The following is a 9224-nucleotide window of genomic DNA, read 5'->3' as shown; positions in this document are numbered from 1 at the left end:
ACTGATGTAGCGGCCAGGAGGAAGGGTGGGGACGCCTGCCGGATGAAAGCTTCAGCCTTTTTGGAAAAGGCAGTGGAGAAAGGAGGTCACGCTCCCTGGATTTCCAGCCTAGAGCCTCTGCCGGATGGGTGACACCCCCCCCCTTGCTGTGGCTGTTAAGAAGGAATTGGGGGGAAACAGGTAAGTTGTCCTTGAGGATTTCCCCCCCCCTTTTTGCCACTTTCAGTGAGGTTAAGGCTTTTCTTTTTAAAGAGACAGGGATGGAAATGGAGTAAGGTTGGGAGCCCAGTAAAAACCCCAAGAGGAAGCGGGAAACAGGGTGGGAGGTTGCGATCGCCACCGCTCCTCTCAATATTGCAGTTTTGGTGGGAAATAGCAGGAGGGACCTCTCCAAGGGCCTTCCCATTAGCAGAGCTTGGCAGTCTACCGGAAAGGGCCTTTTCTGGCACACCTGGCAGGCCGTGCGACAGCATCTTTGGGTGATGCTCACGGGCCCCGCTTTCCGGATATTTAGGGACAAGGTAAGAACGCATCTCTTTGGCCGAGCTTTTGATTTCTGAGCAATCCTCTGGTGTAATTTTAAGAGCAATTTCAATTGCGTTAATGTGGTTTGTAGATTACAGCGTTAGCGTTTTATGAAGCACTTTGATGGCAGAAGAAACAAAAATCGCCACCAAACTCGGAGTGCTTGGGTATTGTTAGGAGGGCACTGACTTTTCTAGGCTACCTTATCTATGTTTCCTGGTAAAATACATGGGAAAATCCCATTGGAGGAAAATTCCACTTAGGGTTAGGGTTACGTCACCATGAACTCCTAGAGCAAAATGGACATCGCCAACGAACTCAGAGTGCTTGGGTATGGTTAGGAGGTCACTGACTTTTCTAGGCTGCCCTATCTATGTTTCCTGGTAAAATACATGGGAAAATCCCATTGGAGGAAAATTCCACTTAGGGTTAGGGTTACGTCACCGTGAACTCCTAGAGCAAAATGGACATCGCCAACAAACTCGCAGTGCTTGCGTATGGTTAGGAGGGCACTGACTTTTCTAGGCTGCCCTATGTATGTTTCCTGGTAAAATACATGGGAAAATCCCATTGGAGGAAAATTCCACTTAGGGTTAGGGTTACGTCACCATGAACTCCTAGAGCAAAATGGACATCGCCAACAAACTTGGAGTGCTTGCGTATGGTTAGGAGGGCACTGACTTTTCTAGACTGCCCTATGTATGTTTCCTGGTAAAATACATGGGAAAATCCCATTGGAGGAAAATTCCAGTTAGGATTAGGGTTACGTCTCCATAAACTCCTAGAGCAAAATGGACATCGCCAACAAACTCGGAGTGCTTGCGTATGGTTAGGAGGGCACTGACTTTTCTAGGCTGCCCTATGTATGTTTCCTGGTAAAATACATGGGAAAATCCCATTGGAGGAAAATTCTGTCATAATACAGCTGGAAGGGACCTCGGAGGTCTTCTAGTCCAGCCGCCTGCTGAAGCAGGAGACCCTACGTGGAATTTTCCTCCAACGGGCCCTATTAATAAGGTGTTAATACCGTTAATAAAGATAGAGAATACCATCATTTTAAAATGCCATTAAAATGGTTTATTTCTTTTGTTGTTGTTGTTAATTGCGAAGTCGTGTCTGACCCATAGCGACCGCGTGGACAATGTTCCTCCTGTCCTCTACCATCTTCTGGAGTCCATTTAAGTTCACACCTACTGCTTCAGTGACTCCATCCACCCACCTCATTCTCTGTCGTCCCCTTCTTCTATTGCCCTCAATCTTTCCCAGCATTAGGCTCTTCTCCAGTGAGTCCTTCCTTCTCATTAGGTGGCCAAAGTATTTGAGTTTAAACTTCAGGATCTGGCCTTCTAAAGAGCAGTTGGGGTTGATCTCTTCTAGGACTGACCGGTTTGAACGCCTTGCAGTCCAAGGGACTCGCAAGAGTCTTCTCCAACACAAATAAGATGGTCTGGTATTCCCATCTCTTTAAGAACTTGCCACAATCCACACAATGAAAGGCTTTAGCATAGTCAATGAAGCAGAAGTAGATGTTTTTCTGGAACTCCCTAGCTTTCTCCATGATCCAGTCGTATCGCGCTTCCCTGTGTTACACCTTAAGAGGTTGCTCCTAAAAGTGTACCCCGCTCGCCCCCCTTCAAGCAAACCCAGATGTTTTTATTCAAGCATAGTTTTGTTTGTCCTGCCCTTCTTTTTCTTTAAGGAGATCGTACGTATGTAGGTTTGTATTTGGGCTTGGTGTTTCTAAACTATATTTCTTAGAGATACCTATGTATTAATATAAGCGCAATATCAAATATCTATTTGAAATATTGTGTATTTTTATTACGAAACGATCAATATAAAAATAAATGTAGTTTATTTTGAAAAAGTATATAACCTATGGTTCCCTTATAGGTTTATCATTTAAAGGATGGATAAAAGGGGTGAGACGTGAGAAGTTGCAACTAATGGCATTTATAATTTTTTCGCCGTCCATCTAACTTTGTAGGCCTTCGTCTATTAATAAGGTGTTAATACCGTTAATAAAGATAGAGAATACGGTCATTTTAAAATGCCATTAAAAAGGTTTATTTCTTTGGGTGGCCGCAACACCCATTTTTGACCCCAGGAGGGCACAGTTTTCTGTCCCATAGCTTTGGCTTGGAGTCCATCCTAGGCCTTTTTAATGGCCTCCATCCTATAGCTAAGGCAGGGGTAAGGCAACCTTGGCTCTTTGATGACTGGTGGACTTCAACTCCCAGAATTCCTGAGCCAGCCCTGCTAAGGGACGGAAAACTGGTCAAATCAGATACTGTGGCCAGAAAAATAAATAAACCTCTTTAAGATGATTATTCTTGATTATTAAAACCTTCTTAATATGAATAAGCCACAATAGGCCTTAACTCGGTTTAAGATTGGAACTAGGATTTCTTCTGCGCCCGTGTGGCACCGACCGGACCCCCCGTCGCCACGTTAATATTAATCATAAGGCGTTAAGAATAAAAATAGAGAAGAGTAAGCTTCAAATGCTATTCAAAAGTATTTATTTCTTTGGGCGGCAGCAGTACCCGTTTTTGACCACAGGAGGGCAGTGTTTCCCGTCCCATAGCGTTACCAGGGAGGCCGTCGTAGGCCACTTGCCCAGGATCGGGACACCGAGAAGCTAAGCCCCAAAGCGCAGAGCGTCAGCCAAAGGGTCGCCACTCTATGCTCCTCCGAAAGGGACGGGCCGCTTCCCTCGGCCTTCTGCGCATGTCGGCCGGCTGGTTCTTGACGAGTAATCTGCGAGAGGCCCTCTCTGGACGGCGGGCTTCCTGTCCGTCGGTATCGGCCGTCCCCCAGTGCTGCGGTAAAAGGACCTTTCCATCATGTCCGACTTCCGTCCCTTCGTTCTTAATCTTTCCCCCTACTTCCTTTCGGGTAGACCTCCTCAGCATGTCCGACTTCCTGTCCGCGCAAATTCGCCGTCCTCCAGGGTTGTTGAATTGCGACCTTCCCAATATGGCCGACTTCCGGTCCGTCCTTCTTAATCGTCCTTCCACTTCCTTTTTTTCGGGGACCTTCTGGGCAGGGCGGACTCCACGTCCGATCAACGAGGTAAGCCTTGAAAACCCCATTCAAAAGGCTTATTTCCCTTGGCGGCCGCAATACCCGTCCCATAGCATTTACCATCGAGGCCACCGTAGGCCTTTTCCACGGCCTCAATGCCGCTATCGCTAAGGGAGGGAAAACAGTGCCCTCCCGTGGCCAAGCCGGGTATAGCAGCCACCAAAAGAAATAAACCTTTGAAAATGGCAAAAGGGCCTCCCGTCGCCCTATTAATATTAATAAGAGGCTACTAATAAAGACGGGGGGAAAATAAATAGCCTTAAAATCCCATTTAAAAGCTTTATTTTTTTCGGCGACCGCAGTACCCGTTTTTGACCACAGGAGGGCACAGTTTTCCGTCCCGTAGCATGACCACCGACGATGACGACGTTCCCAGTACGGCCGAGTTCCTGTCCATCCGCCGAGGCCGTCCCCAACTTCCTGTCCGTTCCCTGCTTTTTCCCGTGCTCTTTTCTGCACTACGTTGACGGAGCGCACGTCTACCGGCGAGGACTCAGGAAGGAAAAAAGGAAGCCTGCTACTGCCTCAGGTGAGCCGAGCCATCCCCGCATTTCCTGATTCCAGAAAGATACCGGCTTTCTCTGTTACCTAGTTAGCGGGGGATCCCCACCTTCCCCCTCCCCCGCCTCCTCCCCGGCCACTCGTTTGGTCCTCTCCCCTAAGATGTCCGCCTGGCCGTTCCTGGCCTTTCGCCGCCGGTGTCTGTAAAAATGCGACCGAGAACCGGTGGCGTCGGCGGCGCCGGAGGTTGCGAGACGTGGTCTCTTTGCGCTCTTTCCCTTTCAGCAATAGGGGCTAAATTGGGAACGTAGAGACGAAGTTAGCTTGTTTTAACAACACACTTCGGGGTGGTTTACGCGAGCTCAGCCCCGGCTTCTTTTTAGCTCCTTTTTAGAGGCGGGGCCGGCGGGACACGCTCCAGGCTTTTGGCGTCCGGGTCGGGAAGGGGGTTCCGACCCGTCTCGGGGGTCTCCTCGAAGGCTGCCAAGCAAGGCAGCCGTTGAATGGTGTTTTCCCAGCGCCCGAGTCCCGGATGTAGAAGAACCAGTCGTATCGCGCTTCCCTGTGTTACACCTTAAAGAGGTTGCTCCTCCTAAAAGTGCACCCCGCTCGCCCCCTTCAAGCAAATCCAGGTGTTTTTATTCAAGAATAGTTTTGTTTGTCCTGCCTTGCTATTTCCTTAAGGAGATCGTACGTATGTAGGTTTGTATTTAGGTTTGATGTTTCTAAACTATATTTCTTAGAGATTCCTCTGTATTAATATAGGAGCAGTATCAAATCTCTATTTGAAATTGTGTGCATTTTTATTAAGAAACGATCAATATAAAAATAAATGCAGTTTATTTTGAAAATGTGTATAACCTATCGTTCCCTTCTAGGTTTATAATTTAAAGGATAGATAAAAGGGATGAGACGTGAGAAGTTGCAACTAATGGCTTTTATTATTTTGTTCGCCGTCCATCTAACTTTGTAGACCTTTGTTCAAAACAACTCAGGGTTAGGAAGGGTAGGAGATTTCTTCCTTTCCTCTCCAGGTTGCCGTAAACAGCCCACCCACCGCCCAGAGGTAAGAGAAAGGAAAAGCAGGTCTCTCTGGGGGAAGCAAGAGACCCGGGTCTTTGCAGAGTCCGGCTTGCAATTTTGCTAACTTCCCCCAGTCACAGCTGCATCGACTGATGTAGGGCCAGGAGGAAGGGGGCGGACGCCTGCCGGATGAAAGCTTCAGCCTTTTTGGAAAAGGCAGTGGAGAAAGGAGGTCACGCTCCCTGGATTTCCAGCCTAGAGCCTCCGCCGGATGGGTGACCCCCCACCCCTTGCTGTGGCTGTTAAGAAGGAACTGGGGGAAAACAGGTAAGTTGTCCTTGAGGATTCCCCCCCCCCTTTGTTTGCCACTTTCAGTGAGGTTAAGGCTTTTCCTTTTAAAGAGACAGGGATGGAAATGGAGTAAGGTTGGGAGCCCAGTAAAAACCCCAAGAGGAAGCGGGAAACAGGGTGGGAGGTTGCGATCGCCACCGCTCCTCTCAATATTGCAGTTTTGGTGGGAAATAGCGGGAGGGACCTCTCCAAGGGCCTTCCCATTAGCAGAGCTTGGCAGTCTACCGGAAAGGGCCTTTTCTGGCACACCTGGTAGGCCGTGCGACAGCATCTTTGAGTGATGCTCACGGGCCCCGCTTTCCGGGTATTTAGGGACAAGGTAAGAACGCATCTCTTTGGCCGAGCTTTTGATTTCTGAGCAATCCTCTGGTGTAATTTTAAGAGCGATTTCAATTGCGTTAATGTGGTTTGTAGATTACAGCGTTAGCGTTTTATGAAGCACTTTGATGGCAGAAGAAATAAAAATCGCCACCAAACTCGGAGTGCTTGGGTATGGTTAGGAGGGCACTGACTTTTCTAGGCTACCTTATCTATGTTCCTTGGTAAAATACATGGGAAAATCCCATTGGAGGAAAATTCCACTTAGGGTTAGGGTTACGTCACCGTGAACTCCTAGAGCAAAATGGACATCGCCAACAAACTCGGAGTGCTTAGGTATGGTTAGGAGGGTACTGACATTTCTAGGCTGCCCTATGTATGTTTCCTGGTAAAATACATGGGAAAATCCCATTGGAGGAAAATTCCACTTAGGGTTAGGGTTATGTCACCATGAACTCCTAGAGCAAAATGGACATCGCCAACAAACTTGGAGGGCTTGCGTATGGTTAGGAGGGTACTGACTTTTCTAGGCTGCCCTATGTATGTTTCCTGGTAAAATACATGGGAAAATCCCATTGGAGGAAAATTCTGTCAGAATACAGCTGGACGGGACCTCGGAGGTCTTCTAGTCCAGCCGCCTGCTTAAGCAGGAGACTCTACGTGGAATTTTCCTCCAATGGGCCCTATTAATAAGGTGTTAATACTGTTAATAAAGATAGAGAATACCGTCATTTTAAAATGCCATTAAAAAGGTTTATTTCTTTTGTTGTTGTTGTTAATTGCGAAGTCGTGTCCGACCCATCCCGACCCCATGGACAATGTTCCTCCAGGTCTTCCTGTCCTCTACCATCTTCTGGAGTCCATTTAAGTTCACACCTACTGCTTCAGTGACTCCATCCAACCACCTCATTCTCTGTCGTCCCCTTCTTCTATTGCCCTCAATCTTTCCCAGCATTAGGCGCTTCTCCAGTGAGTCCTTCCTTCTCATTAGGTGGCCAAAGTATTTGAGTTTCAACTTCAGGATCTGGCCTTCTAAAGAACAGTCGGGGTTGATCTCTTCTAGGACTGACCGGTTTGAACGCCTTGCAGTCCAAGGGACTCGCAAGAGTCTTCTCCAACACCATAGTCCGAAGGCCTCAATTCTTTGGCGCTCAGCCTTTCATATGGTCCAACTTTCACGGCCATACATTGCAACTGGGCAGACCATGGCCTGGAGTATACGCACTTTTGTTGGCAGGGTGATGTCTCTGCTTTTTAGTACGCTGTCTAGATTTGCCATAGCTTTCCTTCCCAGGAGCAAGCGTCTTTTAATTTCTTGGCTGCAGTCCCCATCTGAGGTGATCTTGGAGCCCAGAAAAATAAAATCTGTCACCACCTCCATTTCTTCCCCATCTGTTTGCCAGGAATTGAGTGGGCCGGATGCCATGATTTTGGTTTTCTTAATGTTGAGTTTCAAGCCAACGTTTGCACTTTTATTACGATTATTCTTTATTATTAAAACCTTATTAATATTAATAAGCCACGATAGGCTCATCCCCCTCCCCTACTACACTTGACTTGCAATCACGGTCTACAAGCCATGTGGCAAAGTACCACAAGTGGTACACATACCACTGGTTGAAAAGCCCTGCTCTATAATTATTAATATCAAGGCTTCTAATAATACAGATGCAAAAGAATAACCTCAAAATCCCGACTGTTCTGTTCCCTGAACCTGTCTTGCCCTCTCCGGCTGTAAAACGGGGCCCAAGGGCCATTTTACAAATGCAGATGGGGCAACTAAGCCTGAGAAAGTATCCCTGAAATTTATGTTTCCAACATATGAACTGTATCTCTATGTTCCCAATTTGGCCTCTTGTTTTTCTCCCTCTGAAGTGGAAAGGGCACAAAGAGACCCAGCCTCCTAGTCTCTCGTACCGGCATCCAGCCGCCTGCTTAGGGACAGGAAGTCGGCCATGCCGAGAAGGTCGTTCTGAATGGAAGTGGAAGGACGGCCACAGAAACGGACAGGAAGTTGGCCATCCCGGGGAGGTCGGTGTGTAAGACAGTGGAGGACTACTGCGCATGTGTGACTGGAAGTTGGCAGGTAAGGTTGATTTCCTTGTGTGGCTGCTATTCCTGCCTAAGGCTGCGTTCTGATGACTTTGCCCCTAAAATAACAACATAGTCTTTCATATCTTGGGAAAGCCTGACTTTTTTGCCCTCTTTTGGGCAAGGAAAGAGTAGGGCCTCAGGTTTTTAAGAAGAGACTTGACAACCATTTGTCTGAAGTGGTACTATAGGCTTTCCTGCTGGACTACAAGACCTTCCAACTCTATTGTTATTGTTGATCTCCCAAAGCAATTGCTCACTGTATTTTCTTCTACTGTTTAGAAGGAAAAACATAACAGAAAGGAGAAACTATTCTCCTTTTAGCCGTTGTTTTGTGGTTAATTCAGGGTTCGGGGGAAATTTGACCGGCTCCTCTGGTTCAAGCCTGTGCTCCAGCTCAAAATATGGAGTTGTGTTGTTTTGAGAAGGCTGTGCCAATAGCAAGTGGGAGGTCTTGTGGCAGGATTTGATTCTCTTCACCCCAAGACCAGCTGGTAAAAGCAGGAAATTAAACCGATCAAGAATTCTGGTGATTTGTTATGATTCCTACAACTCAGTGCTTTTTTCTTAGGCCCTAGGAGTAGGTAACCCAAAACACTCGAAGAGCCACTTGGACCCATTTACAACCGAAAACATCTTTTATGACTCATGGACTTCTACTCCCAGAATTCCTGAGTCAGCATAGCTGGGCTAGCTAGCTCTCTCCTGCCCTTCCTGCTTCCTGCAGAGACGCAGCAAAAGGAGGAGTGCCATCCAGTAAGCTTTTTAGCTCGTCGGAGAACACTGTGAGTCCACTCTCTTTTTTCACACACACACACAGAGAGAGAGAGAGAGAGAGAGAGAGAGAGAGAGAGAGAGAGAGAGAGAGAGAGAGAGAGAGGAGGGGGGAAGCACAAGTGCCTCTCTCTCTGTCTGCAAATGGCAGAGGAGGCTGGGAGCCGCAGGGGAAGGCTCAAAGAGCCATATGCGGCTCCAGAGCCGCAGGTTGCTGACTCCTAGGGGCACTCAGAGTACACCTTTGATAAAGGAATATACATAATAAGCAAACACGTATAAAACTGAGTTTAGTCAAAGCAGCAAAGTCTGCCCTCTTGTGGCCAGTGTGTGCTGTAACGTTTAGCAAAGAAGCCCTGAAGTGGCTTATTTTTATTCTTTCATTTCCTTCCTTTGATGGAAGCTCAAAGCAGCCACAGAAGAGGCTGCTGGGAATACAAAAGATAATTGCAGAAGCTAAAATTTCATTTCTAATAGGGCACTGAGGAGGGCAAAACAGGGAATGCTGCCCTCCTGTAGCCAGGTAAGTCCATGGCATTTTTTCCCCAAGGTAC

The 9224-nt window shown here is 47.5% G+C and overlaps 1 long non-coding RNA gene across 5 annotated transcripts; it reads left to right on the top strand.

The window, feature by feature from the left end:
- Window positions 1–2186: 2186 nt before the first annotated feature.
- Window positions 2187–8708, top strand: LOC120296634. Of its 5 annotated transcripts, none has more exons than XR_005553539.1 (3): window positions 2187–2242; window positions 7681–7891; window positions 8468–8708. It is a non-coding gene; the product is annotated as an uncharacterized LOC120296634 (long non-coding RNA). The 5 variants fall into 5 exon arrangements; XR_005553536.1 differs by lacking the exon at window positions 2187–2242 and adding an exon at window positions 3549–3600; XR_005553538.1 differs by lacking the exon at window positions 2187–2242 and adding an exon at window positions 4105–4141.
- Window positions 8709–9224: the final 516 nt, after the last annotated feature.

This window comes from Crotalus tigris, unplaced genomic scaffold, assembly GCF_016545835.1.
Source record: "Crotalus tigris isolate CLP2741 ecotype Arizona unplaced genomic scaffold, ASM1654583v1 scf7180000021386.23549, whole genome shotgun sequence".
Lineage (NCBI taxonomy): Eukaryota > Metazoa > Chordata > Lepidosauria > Squamata > Viperidae > Crotalus > Crotalus tigris.
Note: the sequence above shows the minus strand (reverse complement) of the source record. Positions and strands in the feature narration are given on the sequence as shown.